Source organism: Lissotriton helveticus, chromosome 2_2 (genome assembly GCF_964261635.1).
Source record: "Lissotriton helveticus chromosome 2_2, aLisHel1.1, whole genome shotgun sequence".
Taxonomy (NCBI): Eukaryota; Metazoa; Chordata; class Amphibia; order Caudata; family Salamandridae; genus Lissotriton; species Lissotriton helveticus.
The window spans coordinates 349,308,166-349,330,948 of NC_136060.1; the positions used below are offsets into that span (position 1 = coordinate 349,308,166).

The window sequence follows — 22,783 nt, forward strand, 5'->3', positions numbered from 1 at the left end:
ATTTGTAAATGAACAGCCTTTCCTGCAGCTGAAGAGAACTGTAGATTGCATTAGAAAGGATTCTAGTGGTGTAGTGATGTAGACCTAATAGAATTAAGATATTAATTTGCAAAAAAAGTCAAAGAAGCAAGGCGTCCAGCATAAAATAAGATTATTCTCTGTCAACAGGACCATTTCAGCGTTTTAGCAGTAATTTGCACCCTTTAAAGCCTCTGCGATCTCCGGTGAAGCAGTGCATTCCTGGAAGTAAAGAAATGTAATTGAATTGAGTGCTTAAAGTCATCAGCGTGTTTTAACCAGCTCAAGTCAATGTTATGTTAGAAGACATTCCACAAAGTTCCTTTAGCCCAGACTCAGCTGCCCAGGATACTACCTAGGAATGGTCTGTCAAGCTAAATTAGCCAACTTGGTTGGTGGGATAATAACTTCTGCTTTAAATTTAATTTTTCATTTGTTCACATGACTACTACTTGAGAAAGTCAAGCTAGCACTCCATGTCACACACTGCACTTCTTGATGAGGCCTTAAGTGAGTTTTAGAATGCTGACAATGATAATTTTACCCCTAGTTTGAAACGTTTCCTTATTCTGGAAAAGGTGTAATCGCCCCTTACCTTCCTTTAACTTTCTAAACTCATACAATTATTATAAAAAAAATCCACACTGTATTTTACATTTTCTGAGTTGATGTATTTTCAGAGTTAAAACCGTATCCTTTTACTTTCTAATTTTGTTGTGAAGATAGCAATATCTCAATGCAATGATAGCCTGTAGCCCTTTACTAGGAGAACCAAAAAAATCAATTCTAATCCATTGCATCCGTTCAAGTATTTCACTCCTGCAATAAAGCATTACAATATCAAAAATACAAATAGTCTTCTAATAATGGGGCTGAAAAAAGTTTGGACCTGATTCACAACGGTAAACTTCAACCAAAAGTCTAAGTTTAGACCTAAATTCTACCTTTTAAAGTCTAATACTACTACTAGTAAAGTTAGACTTTTGGTCTAAGTTTGAAACAAAAGTCTAACTTAGACCAAAAGTCTAACTTCAGTAGTAGTAAAGTTAGACTTTTGGTCCAAGTTAGACTTTGTTCTAAACTTAGACCAAAAGTCTAACTTTAGTAGTAGTAAAGATAGACTTTCGGTCTAACCTTAGACAAAAAGTCTAACTTTACTGGTAGTAAAGTTAGACTTTAGGTCTAAACTTAGACTTTAGGTCTAAACTTAGACTTTTGGTCTGAATTTGGACTTTTGGTCTAAACTTGGACCAAAAGTCCAACTTTACTAGTAGTAAAGTTAGACTTAAGGTCTAAACTTAGACTTTTGGTCTAAACTTAGACCAAAAGTCTAACTTTACTAGTAGTAAAGTTAGACTTTAGATCTGAACTTAGACTTTTGGTCTAAGATTACCTTTGTTAATCAGGCCCTTTCTCATGATCTTCCACAAAGCCATCAAACCCCAGCCCATGTACCTAAAGTTTACTAATTTATTGTTTCTATGGCCCTGATTTAGAGTTAGGCGGACGGTTACTCCATCACAAATGTGACAGGTATCCGGTTCACCTAATTAGAAGTGCATTATAGCCTAATGTGCTTATAATTAGGCGGTCGGCATATCCATCACTATTGTGGGGGGAGTACCCCAGCCGCCAAACCCTAAATCAGGATCTAAGTGACTCGAGGTTCAACAATGCTAGTTTGCATTAATACAATCCTCTGCTGAAGCAAGCACATTTAAGCACAGTTACTCCACCCAAACATGTTCATATAGCTTGTCTGGTTCCGTCGGTGCAAAATGCAACACTTAGGAGGAACTAAGATTTGAGTGCTGTCTATTTCTATTTAAGTCCACATGAAACCATATCCTAATAGGAGTTCCCACATGCAGATCTACTCTTTGAATCGGAATAGATGGGTTGCAACTTATTTAGCCCAAAAAATTGTCTTTAAAAACTATGCATCTCTATTGTCTCCTTTTATTTGGTTGACTTTTTTTAAATCACCTGAAAATTGATCTTTTAAAGATTTTGTTCTTCGTTGTTGAATTGTATGGCTGATTATTTTTTTGGTAAATAAGCTCTTGTTCTCTGACCATCTACTTTGACATTGGTCGTTTTATGGAAGATTCTTAGATGATATAACATATCCCCTATAAAGATATTTGACACAGTTAGGACAAGGGAACTTGCCATTTTTAGGTCTCCCTTACAGAAAGGTTTTGCTGTCTGGCAAGACCACGATTATTACACAACACAAAACTCACAAATAAACATGCAACATAAACATATCTATAGAGAGAGAAAGTTAATTTATTAACAGTTCCATAGTTGTTTCCCATTTTATCCATGCCCTCATCACTCTCTTTCGGACCTTCAAGCATAGCCCCAGCTCCACCACCCACCAGGGCCGGTGCTCCCAAGGCAGGCCACATTCACATATTATGTTTGTTTACTTTCTATTTTGATTTGCGCAAGATCCTTGCAACTGCAAAGTGCTACTAGGCTGCTTGTTTTACTTTTGATTCCTCAACCTCAATTATTTTCTTTTTTGTTGAATTTTCTCTTAAAGAAGTTGTAAGAAATTGGGCAACTGGTTGACGGGGGTGTGAGACCTGGTCAAGCAGAAATCACAATGCTAGTCAGAGTAAGGTGCAAGCAAATCTCAAATTAACCTGTGCTCACCCCGCGATAGCCTGATAGCGTGGCACAGAGCAGTCAGGCTTAATATAGAAGCAATATGTAAAGTATTTTGAGCCACACTTCAAACAGTAAAACAGTGAAAACACCAAACAAAATTGATCTCACACCAGGTTAGAAAAATAGAATGTCGTTTAATAAATAAAACAAGACCAGAACGACAAAAATCCAGTTAGTAGAACTGGAGGTATTACAGTTCAAAATTTATAGTGAAAATAGCACCAAGAAGCACAAAGCGCTATTGGGGATGTCTGGGCATGCCGGACCAGGACAATGCCACAAGTTCAGGCTGACTGTGATGATAGTGTGGGCCAGCTACAGAAACACAGTTAGACCCGTTGAACAAAGTACCTTAAACCCTGAATGTGGAGCATTGAGTGGATCCTCGTTAAAAATGCTTGACGCAGCCAAAGCGATTTGTCGGTTCAAAGATGTGGCAAGGCATTGGTGCGAGGTCCTGTTGCATCGTCGTCGAGGGTCCCGTCGGCGGGGCCTGCGATGCGAAGTCCATCATTGGGATGCGGTACGTAGCTGGTAATGCCTTGGTTAAGAAGAGCTGCGAGGCTGTCGTCAAGGCTACCATCGATGAGAGATGAGGGGATCTCAGTTGTGGATGTGCCGTGCCAGTGGGCAATGCGTCAGTTCTTAGGGTTTGCAGGGCTACAATGTGGATCTTTTGCGACGGGTCCAGTCCAAGCAGCAGTGGTGATGCGTTGGTTCTGTTCAGGGATACACATTTCAGCCGAGGAGATGCATTGGTTCTGCTCAGGGATGCGTTGCACAGCAGAGTAGATGATATAGTTCCGATGGAAAGCACCTTAGGCCCACTTCCAAGGGTCCAGAACTGGGGTGGCACCACTTGGCAGGGTATACTCACAGATGGCAGAGTCCAGGTGCAGGAGGTTGGGAACCAGTTATGGTTCTGAGGTTTCAGATCAGGAGGCCGGCCAACTAGCCCTTGGAGTCGCTCTGGGTGGAAGAGATGCTGGGCCAGTCGTTCTCACCCAGGCTAGAGAACAATGGTCAGCAGGTCAGCACTCAGGAGTCTAGCAGAGTGCAGTTCAGCAGAGTGGCAGATCTTCAGAAGTGTACTGCAGTGGTGGTGTCTGAGGTTCTTCTTTTATACGCAGTTGTGCCTTTGAAGTGGGGAGAAGCTTCTAGAGGCATGCCTTTGTGGTGCACAGATGCCCTCCCTTCCCAGGCTCCAGACTACAGTGGGTATGCAGCCTTGTGTATGGAGACAGCACATAGCCTATTTAGGTGTAAGTGAGACTGGGCCCAGCTCCTCCTTCCTATCCTGCCAGTGATGACCTACTCAGTCACACTTAAGCTCCCATTGTGTGTGACTGTCTGTGAGGAATACACAAAGCCCAACTGCCAACTACACCCAGTCATGTGACCAAAGATAGGCTGCAGGCACCAAACTGCTAAGGCAAGAAAATTCCAAAGTTCTAAACGTGTCATTTTCAGAAATGTAATTGAAAGTCCAACTTTAAACTAGGATTTTAAATTTGGATTCCAGAGACACCCAACTTGAACCAGTCTTATCTTCCCATTTGGAAATTACACTTTTAAAAGGTAGTAAGGTAATCCTAGTGTTATCCTGAGGGAGAGATATGCCTTGGAGTAGTAAAAAACAAATGTAATAGATGGCCTAGTTTTTAAATACATTACACACTGTCCTATGAGCTGTCCAGGGCCTAACCTAGGGGTGACGTATATGTATTAAAAAGGATGGTTTGGGCCTACCAAAAGATTTATTTTCCCATGTTGAAATGACAGGTTAAACTGCACTCCGAGGCTCCTCAATTACAGGCCTGAGGCATGTTTAAAGGGGATACTTAAGTGGGTTGCACAATCAATGCTGCAGGCCCACTAGTCTCATTTGATTCACAGGCATTTTACTAGGGACTTATGAGTAAATTAAATATGCCAAATGGGTATAAGCCAATTCTAACATGTTTTAAGGAGAGAGCACCATCACTTTAGCACTGGTTGGCCAACTAAAGCCAACAGAAAATAATTCAGCAAAAAGAGTAGGTGCCTGGTAAAAGGTTTGGGGATGATCCTGTGGAAAGGACCATGTCCAACAGCAGTCAGCCATGTTGGTACAGTCAGTTATAATAAATGCCAAAATAGCTGCCACTGTGTCAGTGTGTGGGTGCACATGTCTTGACACACGTCAACATACATTACAATATATGCACACACCTGTGTACACAAGGCAGCCATCTTGTAAACCATTCCAAGATGGTCACTATGTGCACACATCCCTGCACATACATCGTGACACATGCAGATTTATGTGTCAGGCATGCACATACATGCCTCATGAAGTGCTGCGGCTATATTTTGGCTTTACAGAATAAAACATTATGGTAAAATGAGACGTGAAAATGAATTGCAAAGGCGTGCTCAAAGGGGAAGCAAGCAGCCTGACAGTACTTTGCAAGACTGGCTTGAATATGACTGGTCTCTGGTTACAGTGGCATAATGGGTGAAAAACATGTTTTCATTACTTTCTCAGGTGTTGGAATGGTGGTAATGAGGCAGGGGGACTGTGGAAAAATACAAACTGGGGGGGCACTACCAACCAGAATATAAGATCCTTAATTATTGCCCGGCGATGTCGCCTCTTGAACCCACAAAGAAGTTAAACTATTGAAGAGGCAGGCGCTGGAGACTGGAAGGCAGGAAACAAGGTTTTTATTCTCTCCGGAGGAGAACACAACGAAACGGACAGAAGGTATCGTTCTGAGGTGCTCTAACTGCATCCCTGAGGCCTGGCCTCTTATACACAAGTTTATCTCTTTATTACATGTAACACATTCTCGTTGATACTTTGATGTAAGGAAAGACATCCTCAGAATCCCCCCTTCCCAGCCCGTTCCCATGCAAGGCTACAGTGGAAGTCCCCGCCCCGTTCACAACAGGTGATGATCATCGCGCAGCTGGGTATTCCGCCGATTCACGGAGTGTGCGGGTTTCGATCGGATCTCGTGGGATGGGGGGGGCTTTGATCATCTCGGGGGTCCTTTGAGGAGGGAAGCTTCCTATTGTATGGGGAGGGGCAAGAGATTGGTATCGGCAGAGCTAGGTGTCGGCCTGGGAACGGGGAAGACAAACGGGCACACGGGGAAAAGGGGGTTGTATCAAAAGGGCCGGGGGTCATGACGGGGAAGCAGGGAGGTGTCGCGCTGGGAACAGGATGAGGGCCTGGGGCAGAGCAGCGCCGAAGAGGGGTTTATGACTCAAGGCAGGTGCAAGCAGGGGGGGTTGCCAGCGAAGTTAGGAGAGAGAGAGAGAGACGCGCTGGCTCTCGGCGAGAGCAGGGAAGCCATGGTGTCCAAAATGGCGGCTGTTTTACGCGCACAAAAGGTTTAAGGAAAGCAAGAGGGCGCCGATAATGTTGACGGTTTTCAGCCTAACTTTTAACAGTCCTCCCTTTTCAACATATCTAGCCAACTTGCTTACTCAATGTCAATTTTCATCAAATTCCTAACTTCGGTATCATATAATGCCCTCATATGTTCGCTTCCAATGTCCACAGTTTTGGGAAAAATACAACTCGCACATAAAGAACACATAGGTGGCAAACATTGAATTCCTAAGCATAGGCCACATATTACAACTACGGGAATCAGGATAATGGTGAGCAGTCTCCAGCCCCAGCTTTTGACGGTGTCCCAGAACCAACCACCAAGCGACCATTCTTCTTGCTCTTGGTGAACTTCCGAAGAGAGTCTGTGAAGATGTTCGATGGCTTTGTACACTGAGGGTGAGTTGTCCGGTATGTATGTACAACAGCTGGCCCCAATAATGCGGCATGCTCCTCCACGGTCCGCCAGAACCACATCTAGAACGAGGCGGTTCTGAAGAGCCACCAAACGGACCGCTTGGAGCTCGGCAGTGTTGTTGGCAAAGATGCCCGCTGTGATGTTCATGGTTGTCTCGACTGCCTGAGTCAAATGTCGGATGGCACGGCTGTTTGCCATCGGGCCCCAGAGGGGGACGAGTCCTTTCATAGCATCGAGGAACTGTGCCCCTGTTGAGTCGGCTTGCTCAACGTCTTTGGCTCGTTTTTGTCTGTGGTGATTCGCTGGGGCCACATAAGTTGGAGGAAGGACGAAGGAGATGTAGCAAGTGCCCCCCCAGCCTTTGGGGAGCCAGGTGTAGGCCTTCGTGCCACAGATGAAATACATGTTTGGGGATGACACAAAGGAAGGTGGATCCGTGGAGTCCAAAGTTCTGGTAAAGCGGCAAGCGCTGTGACCCACCAGCTGTGTCCCAAGTCCTTCTACACACATGTGGCCTGTGACGTTGATGACCGTCAGGGCCACAGTCAGAGTGGCAGCCGTTCGTTTCCGCAGATAGGAGAAGGTGGGTCTGGTTGGATTGTTGAACACCTGCATTTCGATTCGTTCTTTGGCCGGAATGTCCATTTGGATTGAGTCGCTGGGGGTCAGCGGGCAGAAGTGTGTCTTTGTCTTGTTTCGCCCGGCCCCATGAGAAGAATGTGCTGCAGCTCTGCTGGAAGTGGCATTTCCCGTATAGCTCTCTTGCAGGAGGATCAGCCAGGCAAGGCAGGAGCCGTGGACGGAGAAGGGTGAAGGGATGAATGGTATTGAATGTCCAGTGGCATGGGGTAGCAACCCACAGATCCAGCAGTTGGTGGCGTTGGTGGCAAGATTGTGCTGGTGAAGTAGCTGCACGAAAGAGTTGTTCCAAAACTCCTTTCGCCTCTCTCTTAGTTGAGGAGAGAGCGAAATTAGATAATGTTCCTTCATGGTGGTAGGCTGAGCAGTGGTTAGGAATGTTTCGTGAGCAGGTGCGTGTTCTTCCATAATCCAGAGCGTAGTCATGAGGAGAAAACAGAGGAGGATTACGATGAAGAGTGCAATTGTCTTTGAGCTATGGAGTCTGTCTGTTCTCGGATTTCTGTAGTGGGTATTTCCTGTTGTCTCAGTCGGCTTCTTGTTTGGCGCTTCCATCATCTTCTTATCTGGCGCTTCCATCATCTTCGTCTTCAAGGTGCTCGGTAGTGGGCAGGACCACAGACTCAGTTTTAGCTTCTCTCCAGGTAACCCTTGGTAGTTTGGGTCACCGTTCTGAGATTCTTTAACCTAGTCCGTGGCCTACTTAGCCGAAGCTCCCTCCTTTCGACGCAGGAAATACCCTTCTCGAGATGGCACAGTGGGGTCAGGATGTTTTGAAAGTTCAAGTGTCTCTGTATCAGGGTAGCAGTTCAACGATGGTCGGTCCCGGTTCAGGAGCTCTTCTTGGGTGCTGACGGTGTCTGTCGTGGCCAGGGCTGGAGAGACCTTTTTGCAGTGATGAGCGTGCAGCCAGTGTTTCTTCCCCTCCACTCGAAGTGCGGTCCGAGTGGTGATCAGCACTTGCCAGGGGCCCGTCCACCGGGGTTCCAAACTCTTTCATCGCTGAAAGTTTCGGATCAGCACGAAGTCCCCCGGCTGGATGGCGTGACCCGGACCCCTGGAAGCATCGGGGATGGCCTGCCGCACCTGCTGATGAAGGACAGACAAAGTTTCAGTCAATTTGTACAGATAATCAGACATTAGGACATCCGGAGCGTCATGAATGGACGTTGGTTTCGGGGCAGACCAGACGCTCATGGGTCGACCGAAGACAACTTCATAAGGGGTTAAGTGATGTCGGGTGGGGGTAGAGCGCATCGATAGCAATGCCAATGGGAGGGCGTCTGGCCATTTCAGGCCCGTCGTAGCCACTATTTTGGCCAGTTTAAGCTTTAGTGTGGCGTTGTGTCGTTCGACAAGCCCAGCAGATTGAGGGTGGAAGACTGCGTGGAATTTCTGTTTGATACCCAGCCCATTTAGGATGAGCTGGATAACGTTGGCTACGAAGTGGGGGCCATTATCACTCCATAAAACACGACAGAGGCCATAACGGGGGAAAAACTCCTTTAACAGGACCTTTGCAGTGGCCATAGCGGTGTTGTCACGGGTTGGATATGCTTCCACCCATTTGCTAAATGCGCACACCACGACTAGTACATATTTCAGGCCTTGGCATCTGTCTAGCTGGATGTAGTCCATCTGCAGGACTTCAAATGGGTGGTTTGGGACCCCAAATCCCCCCCGGGGTACTACAGTTCCCTTCCCGGGGTTGTGTTGCAGGCATATTAAGCATTGTTGGACCAGGCGTTTGGCGGAATCTGGGATCTTGTCATTGTGCCAAACCCTGGAGACAAGTTCGATCATGGGGGCTGATCCTATGTGGGCTGGGGAGTGTGCCATGGTTAATATGGGAATCAAGTATGAATCAGGTAGCAACCATCTGTTCGTGTCTTTTGTCCGCCAGCAGCCTTCATCGTCTTTCAATCCCACCCGTGCCCATTCAGTCAATTCGTGTTGTGTGCTAGCCGTTTGTATGTCTCTAATTGTGTCCTTGGCGTCAGTCCAGTTTTCTGCTTGTGACCTGGTCACGTACATACGTGTTGTCGTTCTATTTTCAGCTGTCGTTCGGGCGGTGATGTCGGCTAGTGCATTTCCCTGTCCAATAATGTCTGTCACCTTCTTGTGTGCCTGGCATTTGATAACGGCAAGTTTGTTGGGGAGGAGGACAGCTTCGATTAAGGCGGAGACTAAATCCCCGTGCAGAATGGGTGTGCCGTGTGAGGTCAAGTATCCTCTCTCCCTCCAGAGGAGCCCAAAATGGTGAACCACCCCGAAGGCATACTGGCTGTCGGTGTAAATGTTCGCCGTGGTTCCTGTTGCCAGGATGCAGGCTCTCGTCAAAGCAATCAGTTCCGCTGCCTGGGCAGATCGCTGGGTGATGCGGGCTGTTTCTACTACAGTTCGAGCCGTGGTGACTGCATAGGCAGCGGAAGTGGTACCATCGGAGAGTTTGATGCAAGAACCGTCCACCCACAACTCCCCGTCGGGGTCAGGGAAAGCTGTGTCTCTGAGATCGACCCTACTCCTGGTCTGTTCGTCCGTAAGAGTCACGCAGTCATGTACGGGGTGCACATTGGGGTCGTTCTCTGGCAAGGGTAACAGAGTTGCTGGGTTCAGTGTGGTGCATCTTTTCAGGGTGATATGGGGGGCAAGCAAGGTTAGTTCGTATCCAGTCAGTCGTGCACTCGTCAGATGTTGCGTCTTGGTTTGGTTCAGGAGGGTGTCGACTGCATGGGGTACCAGTACCGTGAGGGAATTCGAGAGTACAATCCCCTCACTCTGTCGGATAGAGACTGCAGCAGCAGCTACAGCTCGAAGGCAGGCAGGCAAGGCTCTGGCGACAGGGTCAAGAGTGGCAGAGAAGTAAGCGCACGGTCGTTGCTTAGGACCGATGGCCTGGGTCAGGACAGATAAAGCGCACCCCTCCCTTTCGTGAGTGTAAAGGGAGAAGGGCTTTCTGTAATCAGGGGTACCCAGGACAGGGGCTGAGCAAAGGGCATCTCGTAGTTCTGTGAAGGAGGTTTGACACTCAGGAGTCCAAGGGAGTGGGAAAGGGACGTCTTTGTTTAGGAGAGAGAGCAGTGGTTTTACAACGAGGCTGAAGTTTGGCAACCATTGTCGGCAGAAGGAGGTGAGGCCTAATAGGGAGCGAACCTGCTTCTGGGTTTTAGGGACAGGGGTGTCTAGAATGGTCTGGATTCGATCAGGGGTGAGTTTCCTTCCATCTTTGGACAGAAGGTGGCCTAGGTAAGTGACCTGGGGTAGGCAGAATTGCAACTTCTTCTTGGAGACCTTGTGGCCATTTTCCGCAAGGAAGTGCAAGAGTTGAATGGTGGCGGTAACCGCTAGAGGGGTGGTGTCGGCTGCCAAAAGGATGTCATCGACATATTGTACCAACACCACCCCGTCGGGTAACCGGACTTGGTCTAGTTGCCTTTTGAGGGCCTGGCTGTAGATGCTAGGGCTCTCCGTGTAGCCTTGAGGGGCTCGGCAAAACCTATATGAGCGGGATTTTAGGGTAAAGCCGAAGAGATATCGGCTGTCTGGGTGGATGGGGATGGAGAAGAATGCGTTCTTGAGGTCGATGACGGAAAAGGTGGTGGCAGTGGATGGAATCAAGGTCAGGATGGTGGTGATGTCTGAGACCACAGGGTACTGGGGTACCACCACTTTGTTGATCTCTCGGAGGTCGATGATGAAACGGTATGCTTTCTCATCTCCCTCTCCCTGCTTCTTGATAATGGGCAAGATAGGGCTGTTGCAAACGTTGCTAACCACTTCCTCTACCACTCCTGCGTCTATCAGTGACTGGATAATCATTACCAATGCCTTCTCGCCCTCTGGCGATATCCGATATTGTGGGAGTTTTGGGAGTGTTGCGTCTGGTCGGACAGTAATGTGCACTGGGTCAATTAACATACGCCCTACGTCCGAATCCGCTTTGGCCCACAGATACGGAGGTAGGGTGTCAAGCAGGGACGCGTCGACGTCGGTGATGGAAAACATGTGTCGGGGGGAACAATGTTTAAGCAGAACGGGGTTGTCGTAAAGAAACACTCGAACTCCATCTTGAGAACACCTAATCGTCGCTCGGAAGTGTTTCAGTAAGTCAAGTCCCATAATGGCGTCAGGGCTATTGGAGGAAAGCAAGAACGTGGTGTCGGTGGTGTTGTTTTCTACGTCAAAGAGAATCGGGGCAGACAAAGGGTTGGTGGAGGGCGTTCCATCGAAACCTGTCGATGTTATGAGTGAGCCAGACAAGGGTGCCCTTGGAATCAGTCGTTTAGATAACGCACTACGTGTTGCGCCAGTGTCTACCAGAAATGGAGACTTGGTACCCAGGACCTTAGCAGTGACATAAGGGCCCTGCTGGTCAACATAGAGCTCGACTGGATCCCTCCCTCGCCCTTGGCTGTCCTATGCAAAGGTGTGAGTGTCGTCATAGTCAGATTGTTGATATTGGTTCTGTCTGGGTCGATCGAACGTATTCGGTCTGCTTGATCTGTCATTAGTCGCGTCATTTGGGGGCCCTCGTTGTGGTCCCTTAGGTCTCGGTCCGTTTGCTACATCCCTGGGGTCTCTGTTCCTGATCATTTCCAGGAGAACTGGGCACTGGGATTTCCAATGGCCAGTCCCTTTGCAGAAAGCGCACTGGTCATCTCTAAGGTCTGTGCGTCCACTGTAGGGAGTCAGAGTGCGGTCCTGGGGAAATGCAGTCTTAGGGACGTTTGTCTGGTAGTTTCCCCGGTATTGGTCTCGTCCTATAGTCACCCCTTGCAGTTTGGCAATCATCACCCTCTCTTTTAAGTCTTTCTTCTTTTTCTCTGTCGCCCTATCGTTTTCATTTTTCTGATGCTCATAATATTGGGCCATTTGGAGAATCGCTGTAGGTTTGGAGGCTGCCCAACTACTCTCGCTGGCCTGTAGTTTCTGGGAGATGTCCAATGATAGGCCCTTAACATAATTCTGGACAAACAGATGGTGTCCGGTTGCAGTGGTCATGTCCTGGCCGCTGTAATCGGAGAACACCGTTTCAAACCGGGAGAAGTATTCCGATACATCCTCCTGGGGTTTTTGGCGACAGGCTGTTACTATCGACCAGTCCACTTTCTTTTCTGGGATTAGGGTTTTTAATTTCTCTACAATTTTATCTGGGAGGTCTAGAATGGATTTCAACGGCTTTTGTCCTGGTCCCCGTTGTTTGTCCAAGTCATCGAGTTGTGGCCAGGTATGTCCGAACAGCTCAAGGTGGTCGACTTTCCGGATTTGCTTCCACACATCAGCTGGTAGACATAACCCGAAGAACAAGTCGATGTCAGCCAGGGTCATGATAGTTGAACCCAGGGCTGTACCCAATTCAGTATAGAAGGCAGTGGGGTTTTTACGTAGGTCGGGTAGAGATTTCCGGAATGTCAGTATCTCTTGCCGGTCCCATGGCTGGTAGACCCAGTTGTATACTACCCTTCCCTTTGCATCTTGGTTGTTTGCATCATCGTGAGTCCCTGTACCTCGAGGGGGAACCCAGTAAGGGGCAGCCTCACGTATCGGCATCATGGTGTTAGATTGCTCGGTTGGTGGTTCGGTCACTACGGGGGCCGCGGATTTTGCTCCCGGCTTTCGTTCAGTGAGGTGGCGGAAAACCTCAAGCGTACGCGTAAGGAGGTCCGACACATCACACTCGCCCTCATCCCTGATATCGACCTTCCGGTACAGAGTCCTTAGGCTCTCGGGACCTTTGTCTCGATATCGGTCCTCGTATGTATTCAAGACATGATAACACAGTCGTACGGTAAAATGTCGTCTGTGACTCCCTGTATACGAGCTGAACATATCTGTGATGTACTCTTCATCATCCTTCCTTTCTACCAGTGTCCTTGCTATTTTGTCGATCCCCGCTCGCTCATCTTTGTCTAGCCTGTTTGTTCTTGCAAGGCCAGCCCCTCGAGTCTCATGCTCGTTTAACGTTGTTGTTGATGCGGGTTTTAATACAAGGGGTTCGGCTGGCACAGAGGCCATTGGGGCCGACGCTGTGGCGGTACCTTCGTTTGTACCTGGGGGTGGCGCGTGCTGCGCCAAGGGTTGAGAAGGGGCATATGGAGGGGGCATGTAGATGATAGGGGGACCTAACAGCAGGTCCTCATTGGCTTGTCGTTTCGAGGGTAAATCAGGGTAGAGCATGGAGGGGGTTCTAACCGGACACTGGCTTGGCGTTTCCCTTTCTAGTTTCTGTTTAGCTTTCTCTCTTTCCTCTATCTCCTTTTTTAGTTTCTGAGCAGCTAGGTGGGCTGCTTTTTGCAGCTCTTTTTCCAACCTACTCTCAGTTTTCTTTTTACGCTGTTCAGTTTCTTTTCGCCACATGCCGAAGCTATCAAGCATAGTAGGTGTTGTCTTGTTTTTACCTAGGGCAGTTTCTAGCGTTTTTATTTTATCATCATCGAAGGATCCTATCAGGGGCCATTGACTTTCTTGACCCTGTTTTGTATATTTATGCCATAGTTTACTATAGGCAATAGCGGTCAATCCATGCTTCATGAACATGTCCTTATTAGGGGTGCCTTCCAGTGGGGCTGGATGGTCCATCTCTAATAAGCGGTCCGGGCTAAACAGGCTACTAATCAGTGGGGAGAAGACAGACATGACGGCTCGTAACGAGGGACTAAAAAGTCAGCACTGCCTATCTTATCACTAGGTGCAAAGACTAGACAGAATATTTCTATTCTACGTTGTTTGCAGGCAGTGAATACCTCATGGATCACAATAACCAAAGACCAACAAATAACAATGGGGAGAATGAGTAGGTCCGCAAAGATCTGCGTTACCTACCTTTTTCACTATCTGCAAAAAGGGTGGTCTCTTCCCTGTTTGCAGACAGGGAATCTCCAGGAAACAATAATTTTGCGAACAACAGTTCAGTTTCAAGCAATTATAGGGTGGGGGAGAAAAAATAAGCACGGCTGCTACCCTACCTATCCTCCACTGCTTGCAAAGAGAGAGACCTTTGTTTCTCCGTTTGCAGACAGTGAATCCCTCATAGATCAAGATAACAAAAGACCGATAAATAACAATGGGGAGAATGAGTAGGTCCGCAAAGATCTGCGTTACCTACCCTTTTCACTATCTGCAAAAAGGGTGGTCTCTTCCCTGTTTGCAGACAGGGAATCTCCAGGAAACAATAGTTTGTGAACAACAGCTCAGTTTCAGGTGACTATTGAGTGGGGGAGAAAAATAAGCACGGTTGTCTGCCCTACCTATCCTCCACTGCTTGCAAAGAGAGAGCCTGTTGTTTCTCCGTTTGCAGACAGTGAATCTCCAAATAAACAAAAAGAGCAATACTAGTATTTAACAAACAAGCAATCAAGCAATTTTTTCGCAATTTGTCGTGGTAACACGACCTTACCCGGACCGCATGGACAGTTTCCTGACTTCCGAATCCAGCGCCCGATCGTCCTCTCTTCTTCGTTATCCTCGCGGCACTCCTGATGGTTCCCAGTCAGGACCGTAGATCACTCGAGAGAGGTCTGTTCGGAACCAGTGAAGTTCGGATGATCGGCTGTCAGACGAGGGTCTATCGGACAGACGCGTTCCCGATCGTTGCAGTCGTTCACTTTGTCGTCAGGACCTCTCCCGCTGGATCCATGGGTCGCTGATGGGCCCCACGCTTGGGACGCCAATTGTGGAAAAATACAAACTGGGGGGGCACTACCAACCAGAATATAAGATCCTTAATTATTGCCCGGCGATGTCGCCTCTTGAACCCACAAAGAAGTTAAACTATTGAAGAGGCAGGCGCTGGAGACTGGAAGGCAGGAAACAAGGTTTTTATTCTCTCCGGAGGAGAACACAACGAAACGGACAGAAGGTATCGTTCTGAGGTGCTCTAACTGCATCCCTGAGGCCTGGCCTCTTATACACAAGTTTATCTCTTTATTACATGTAACACATTCTCGTTGATACTTTGATGTAAGGAAAGACATCCTCAGAATCCCCCCTTCCCAGCCCGTTCCCATGCAAGGCTACAGTGGAAGTCCCCGCCCCGTTCACAACAGGTGATGATCATCGCGCAGCTGGGTATTCCGCCGATTCACGGAGTGTGCGGGTTTCGATCGGATCTCGTGGGATGGGGGGGGCTTTGATCATCTCGGGGGTCCTTTGAGGAGGGAAGCTTCCTATTGTATGGGGAGGGGCAAGAGATTGGTATCGGCAGAGCTAGGTGTCGGCCTGGGAACGGGGAAGACAAACGGGCACACGGGGAAAAGGGGGTTGTATCAAAAGGGCCGGGGGTCATGACGGGGAAGCAGGGAGGTGTCGCGCTGGGAACAGGATGAGGGCCTGGGGCAGAGCAGCGCCGAAGAGGGGTTTATGACTCAAGGCAGGTGCAAGCAGGGGGGGTTGCCAGCGAAGTTAGGAGAGAGAGAGAGAGACGCGCTGGCTCTCGGCGAGAGCAGGGAAGCCATGGTGTCCAAAATGGCGGCTGTTTTACGCGCACAAAAGGTTTAAGGAAAGCAAGAGGGCGCCGATAATGTTGACGGTTTTCAGCCTAACTTTTAACAGGACCTGCAGTACCAGTGATCCCTAAGGAGGCAGAGCAGGAAAGCTTTAAGTATAGGCACACCAGACTTCATATGGGATGGGATGGGTGAGGTGAAGTCATTTTAGAATGGGACTCAAGACAGGGCACTGTGGAAACCACTGGATTGAGGGAAGCATGGCCATCAAGCAACTCAGCCTAAGAAATCAGAGAGGCGTGTAACACTGAACTAGAGACTGTAACACAAAGCACGCGTGGGGAGAAGAATATTCACAGAAGAGTGAATACACTCAAGCCAGTCACACTGACTTCACTTTTATTAAATAGGATTTACTAAAATGATTCCTAACCCTCTGCCCCACCCCCAGATAAATTATTTTTTGAATTAGTTTTGAGCTAAACGTTTTCACAGCTCAAATACAGTGAGGGAAGTTAAATACCAAGATTGACGTTCTCTGGAGATCTTCTAAACGTTCCTAGTGGCTCCTTATCTCATACATCTCACACACCTTTAATTGCCTTCTCTCCGTCTCCCTGTGCCACTTTTGCTGCAAAGTTTAATTTAAAAACAAAATCATCCCTTCCTCTTCTGTCTTTCTCTTGCCCTGGGTCAATAACTTCTGGTGCCCAGACATGAGTGGCGGTGCCCAACATCGCTAGCACCTGAACAAATTAAGTACAGTCGTGCCTGAAAGGGAAAAGGTGAATCACTGCCGTTTTCAAGGGAGTGGAGGAGGATGAATGTTTCTGCTCGTGGTAGCCTTGATTAAAGTAAGCGCCATCAACACACTATCTGGTCAAGACTCAGTCTTGTAAATACTTTACTTTTATTTTATTTTTTTCTCGCTGCTTCATCCTTGGCTGCTGATCCAGAGAAAGTTTCTTTCAGCAAGAAGCCCAGCAGGGAGGTGCCCTTCGGTTATTTTATCCTATGGACCATTTATTTCCACGGTGGCTGTTATTTCCTCTAACACGAAGTGATAAAAGTGTTTTAAAATCACCTGATTTATGATTATTTCTGATCTTGAATTGCATTAAAGACTAAGTGGAAGTAAGGAAAACGTAATTTGTGCCTCCTGGTATGGTGCCGGACGGAGGCGGGTATTTTCGGGGACCTGAGGTCTCATCAGGGAATCTACAGCACGTCAGCAGCGTTCATTGAACCCCGTGTAGAGGAGCCTCACTCTCTGACAGGGTCTACGAGATGGAAAGAGAAGGCGCCACAGGAGGGAAAGAGCTCCTACATTTTCGAACCGCTGAGATCCACATTAACATTAACACAACTCCATTAAATTTCATTTTTAGTCATTCTGCGGAATCTTATGCGACGCTCGAAGCAGGGCTGATTTCTGTACTAAACAGGAAGAGACAATTTATGAATAAAAAATGCCGCATTAAAGGGAAAATCTGGAGATGTGCGCGCAGTGATGTGAGAAAAGAGCTTCGAGATGAGCCTGCAGACAAATCACGCGTTAAACCAAATGGGCAAGCTGGGGTGAGAGCTGGAAAAACAGAAGCGTCTGCACTTAGTGAACAGATGGGTCTTTTAAGTGATTCGACCTGACTGTTCCGGCGCAAGCCATGAATGCTGCCAACATGTGATCACACCCTTCATGTAACAGGTATGTATGGTGCAGATTTAAAGACGGGGGTGCAAAATGGCGCGCTGGGTTCCTTTAAAAAAATGAGACGTGTGTATTTGAAAGTATAAGTTCTGCAACTTGCAAGGCACAGGCAATTGGCATAACATAGGACCTTATGTTGTGGGCATGAATTATCTGTGGTGGGCATCTTCGAGGACTGTGCAGGCTGAGATGTGTGAAGGATTCTAAAGCCTGTGACGTGTCCATGGGATGTACAACTGACTAGGACTGGATGGAGCTGCTGGTGATGATGCAAGGACTCTACAATACACTTTACTTTTAACACCACTTCGTCTCATGGTGATTACGACATAACACTGGTGACGAGTGACGCCTGATTGGGGACAGGCTCTTTTCACCACCAACTCCCCTGGAATTGAGGTTGAAGTTCGAGGGACTCGTATATATGAAGCTTCTTCGCCTTTACTTCGGCAGATGCGAGTATATATCTGCATGAAATGTAATGCATGCTGTGAAACGCATTGTACCAGGGGTGATGGTGCCTGTTATTTTCAGTATAGGGAACGTCTGGGATTCTTGCACATGGTGACTGCACTAGGCTCCTTTGGGAGAGCTTGAGATTCTTAAGCATCCTAACTGCATCAGACTCCTAACAGCCGTTACTTGTGTAGGGCAGCTTTGTAGAGAAACATGTAACTTTACGAGTCATAGGCGTAAACGCACGAATCCCCTAAAATCACTCTTGCTTTGGGATTCAGTTAAATTTCATGGCCTCTTCATGGAAATGTATGAAAGTGATAACGCCGGATTCCACTATAAAATTTACTAGGAATCCCCGTTCGACTGGACCGTTATTACCTGCTGAAAAGTGTAAAGGGGAGAAACAATACATTCATGACAATCTAGCATGGATCAATAAAAAAACTCAGAAAGGATCACTGATGCCAAATTAAATTTTAAGGATTTTATTACACAAAGCCAAAATTACCTGGATATACAAGCACCTCATTACGAGGTTGTAAAAATACAAAGGCACTAATACAAAGTTCATTCTATGAATCAGTCTAATCCAGTGCAGCATAAAAAGAATGAGCAACTCCAAAAATACTAAACAAGCAATAACTGCTCCAATATCTTTATAAGTCTTCATTAGTGGCTGCAAAAGAAATCTGTCAATCTATCCCTACACTATCACTAATGTGGCATCCCTACTTAGCATTTCTCAGGAGGATTGAGAAAAGGTGTCAACTCGTGAAGACTTCCAAAGAAGTACACTCACATTGTAAGGGTCAGTAGCCAAAGCTACAGAATTTGTTCTAAGTCTCCTTTCTAAGAATCGATCCCTTCTTTCTGCCCTCTAACGGCTCTGTGCTAGCTCACCCCTCGGGGCACTGACCCTAACAGAAAATGCACAATTGATAGAACATGCCCCTGACACAACTCTTCTGGCCAGGCACCTCTCGTAGGTAATTTTTCACCAAAACTTGTACTTGATCCAGCAATGGTTCTTGTGTCCTTGGGTCCCAGGCTTCTGTAGTGAGAAAGAATATCGGCTCCCAATTATCTACATTCCTGAATACTTTGTAACAGGTCTCCTCCATACCTAACTCCTAAAACAAAGACGTTAGTCTAACTAACAAGGATGTTGTCCTTGCACCTGCAACAGAAACTTGAGAACAGAACAACCTTGCACGCACATGAATTTCGCTGATTGCCTTTAAATGACAGCCCCACCAGGGAAAAAGCATTTCAGGCCTACACAAATCCACTAACATAAGAAATACGAATGGGCCTTCATAACATGAAAGAGCAAATACTCTATCTAGGCCTTTGGCAAATATTGAAACACGCATTTATAACGTTGCATCTGCAAGCACTACATTTCATCACGTTTAAGGCACAATTAATCTTTTCGACGTGTGCAGACTTTAATATGGTGCACGTTTAAATCTAATGCATTACATTACACATGAGCTGCTTTGTGAGGCATTTGCAATGAACATCGAGAATTACATAAGTCCCTCTCAATACCATTTTACAGTCTTGAATGGCACGACTCTTTCTAACAATTCATTTACCATTGATTATTACAACACAGTCTGGTAACTAAAATTAACACACATAAGAATATATGCGGGTACGGACTATTCGTGAATATAATGTACCACTACAATTTCCAAAGTTTCACTGCACTCTATTAAAAGTTTGCTGGATTATAGTTCGTATTATAGTGACAATAAATCTTGACTTTCTTCCATTTTATCTCCAATTGGAAAATAGTTTTGGAATTAAAACAAGCATTTTGTCTTCTCCTACTGTAAATATGTTGTTGTTTAAGTGACATAGTACGTATGTCTCACTGGTAAACACTGCACTTCAAAATGCAAGGCTAAGGTCAAAACTCCTTCGAGCACCTGCAAGGTAAATGCATCAACAGCCCTGATCTTTTTGACAATTATGCACTGATCTACTAGTGCCCCGTAGAAAGGATTTTACCAATCTCCAATGTTAAGCTCAAAACCTCATCCAAATTACCCTCTTAATTTCACAGCAGGCAAACATGTTGGGCGATCCAGCACTCCAACTCACATGCACAAGGAATTTGACTGCTTAGCCCTCCCTCAAATGGACTCCAGGTCATATAGCAGGATCCTCTTTTCTGGTATAATCATGTCTTGAATCTTTACAGGAAATATTAAAAGTATAAAAAGAGACAAAGAAAAAATACTTTTTCTTAATGCAAATAATTAAAATACACATCACACACAAATAAAATGTTCCTTAAAAATGGACTGCGTATTAGATGATTGATAAACATTACTGGCAAAAAGGTAATAGTATGTGCTCATGAGGGTAAATGAACATAAAGTGCAAACAAGTTAGAATATGCAACATCCTAGTGGCACTTCGGTAGTATAAAATGTCAAACTAGATTAGTTCCCAAATTTAGTCAAGTCACAAAACATAATATTTAGGCACGAATAGCATGATGCATAAAAAAAGCAAAGCCACCATGGTACTAAAACTGACACCCTTCAAGGCTCAAAGACCTAGCCTTAAACACAAAGAAAACACGCTACCACACTACTGATCTCAATATTGTGAAAAATAAGGGCAGGGACCTTGACTGTCAGAGGATCCGATCACAATTACCAATTAAACATGTCTTATGCAGACTGCCTTCCAGAAACTCTAAGGCTGCTCACATCAGGACATCTCCTTAAGAGGCAGCATTGATCTACCTTCATTTCCCAAGATCCTGAAAGTTCAATCAAATAAACCTCCCTGCCCCATTCTGCGAATAAACCATAGTCTATGATGAGAATGTCAAATATTATTTCATGACATGAAAATTGATTGTCACCATCAATGAACCCATGTCTTTCTACTCTAGATGTATTCATCATCAACTTTATCAATGTCTCATCATTCACAGGTGAAATCCCAAACTCAAACAGTCTAGCTTCACCTCCCTCCTGAAAAAACAAAGCTAGCACTTCTGAAACTCTCCCCTTGTCTGCCTCTTCTGAGACCCATGCTACAGTACACAGGACCGGGAAACTGGTGTGACCAGTTTCCCGGTCCTGAGTGCTGCAGCACACAGGAAAACAACAACCAAAGAAGCAATCTCCACTGAAGTTCTCATCCTTGCAGAGGAACAGAAACGGGGAACATCGTTTACAACAAAACTTTTACCCCGCACTACCATTACAACGCAGGAATTACAACGAAAGTCGTTACAACGACTTTCGCTGGAGGGCGCTGTTGGATAGGAAATAGTTTAATTTTCTATCCAACACCTTCCCCACTATCCACGGGGACTGGAGTTGGAATAGAAAATTAAACTATTCCACTATCCAGAGCCCCCCAACGCAAATCATTGTAACGACTTGCGTTGTAATCCCCGCGTTGTAAAGGCATGCGTGGTAAAAGCATGCGTTGAAACGACATACATCCAACAGAAACGACACTATTAAAGATAAATAAGGAATTACTAATGGCTTATGGCCTTATGAGATGCTTTTCCTCATCATCTACTCCATAACCACTTCTTTGTGCCACATCAATCACTCTATCGAAGTAGCACCTTGCTGCATAATGCACTTTGATATGAATTAAATAAATATTTAACTTCCTGGACACCCTTACTCTAGCCATTTTTCACCCGAGGCGAGAGGACAAAGAGGGCTTCACCCTCGTGTCCAGTGTTTTATCTCTTTTTCTGGAGGGGCCGCCTTGCGCATCCTATTGACGCGCTAGTTGCCTTCCTGAGTCCTCAAATTTCCTGGCGACCCCCTCCTACTCCCCATACTTGCCTCTCGCACGCAAATTCCACTAAAGGCACCCGCTCCCTAGGGGTGGGGGGCACCTCTCATTGTACACCTTAATTGCTATCCCATCTGGTTGATGAATTCGCACAAAGTTACAAAACCACATTCCCATTCTCTGTCATTTCCATATGAATATTCCTATCCCAAGCCTAATGAATTTTAGGAATTTGTTCCACAATTCACGACTTACCTGCGGATTGTTACGGCCATAGTTCCTATACGTAGAAATATCCGCAAACCCTAACTCTCGTAATCAAGGTCCTCCATGGGAAGAGACGTGCAGCTCACCAAAGTGGTATGTAGAAGTGCAAAAGCTGTTTCAAAATGGCCCCCATATGAGGCATTTATGAAAATCGGCAATTGAAGGCTATTCAGACCCACTCCATCTATTGTGCACTGGAGGGATCTAAGACAAACCTTGTTTATCCAGAAGAAATGACGATGGATTTACTAACACATCAAGTATTCCCCGTGGTTAGATAGCTCCATTCTATGTATGTATATTTAATGATTACAAATGAAGCAATTAGTCATTTGTGATCGGCCTACTGCGGGCTCAGATTCATAACAATTTGTTTCCCGCAATTTCTATTGCCATTACCCGTTCATTAATGTAAAGAGGCTTCCTTGGCTGTAGCTCTTGGCTTTAATCTGCGGGCTCTGTGATTTGTCTCTGCGGTTGGTTCTCTCTAATTAAAGGAGTTTTTTCTCACTTGGCTGAAGAAATATATGGCAGGCCTAAGATCTGCATTCGGAAATCAGAAAATGCCTGCTACACTTAAAATTCGATTTTTATATGGCCAGCTGTTGATCTCACGTTGGAGGCAAAGAGAGATTTTAATTACTTTGGGTAATTGCACTTCACACTCATGGGTGACCCTGGGGTTATGAAGGGATGACCAAGAGGCTCAGGGTTGTGAAAAAGGGATAAATTACACTTTCACAGCTGACCTGCTAGTGTCATTTGCCAATGCCCTGAATACACGACAAAAACGCAGCGTAGGAAATATTGAATGTGTAATTAAACTATAAAAATCATATTAGTGTTTTCTAGATGATAAATATCCTTGTCCCAAAGTCCCTGGATATATTGGATTCCTCGCTAGTAATTTATTTATATTTTATAAAAAATCAACACACCATAGTTTTAGACTTTTGAGCAGAACCCTTCCAAATTCACCTGGCTAA

At 46.0% G+C, this 22,783-nt stretch overlaps 1 protein-coding gene across 5 annotated transcripts in view; it reads left to right on the plus strand.

The window, feature by feature from the left end:
• Positions 1-22,783, plus strand: part of SORCS2 (sortilin related VPS10 domain containing receptor 2) — a 2,165,153-nt gene that overhangs the window by 1,991,475 nt on the left and 150,895 nt on the right. The window lies entirely within an intron of this gene.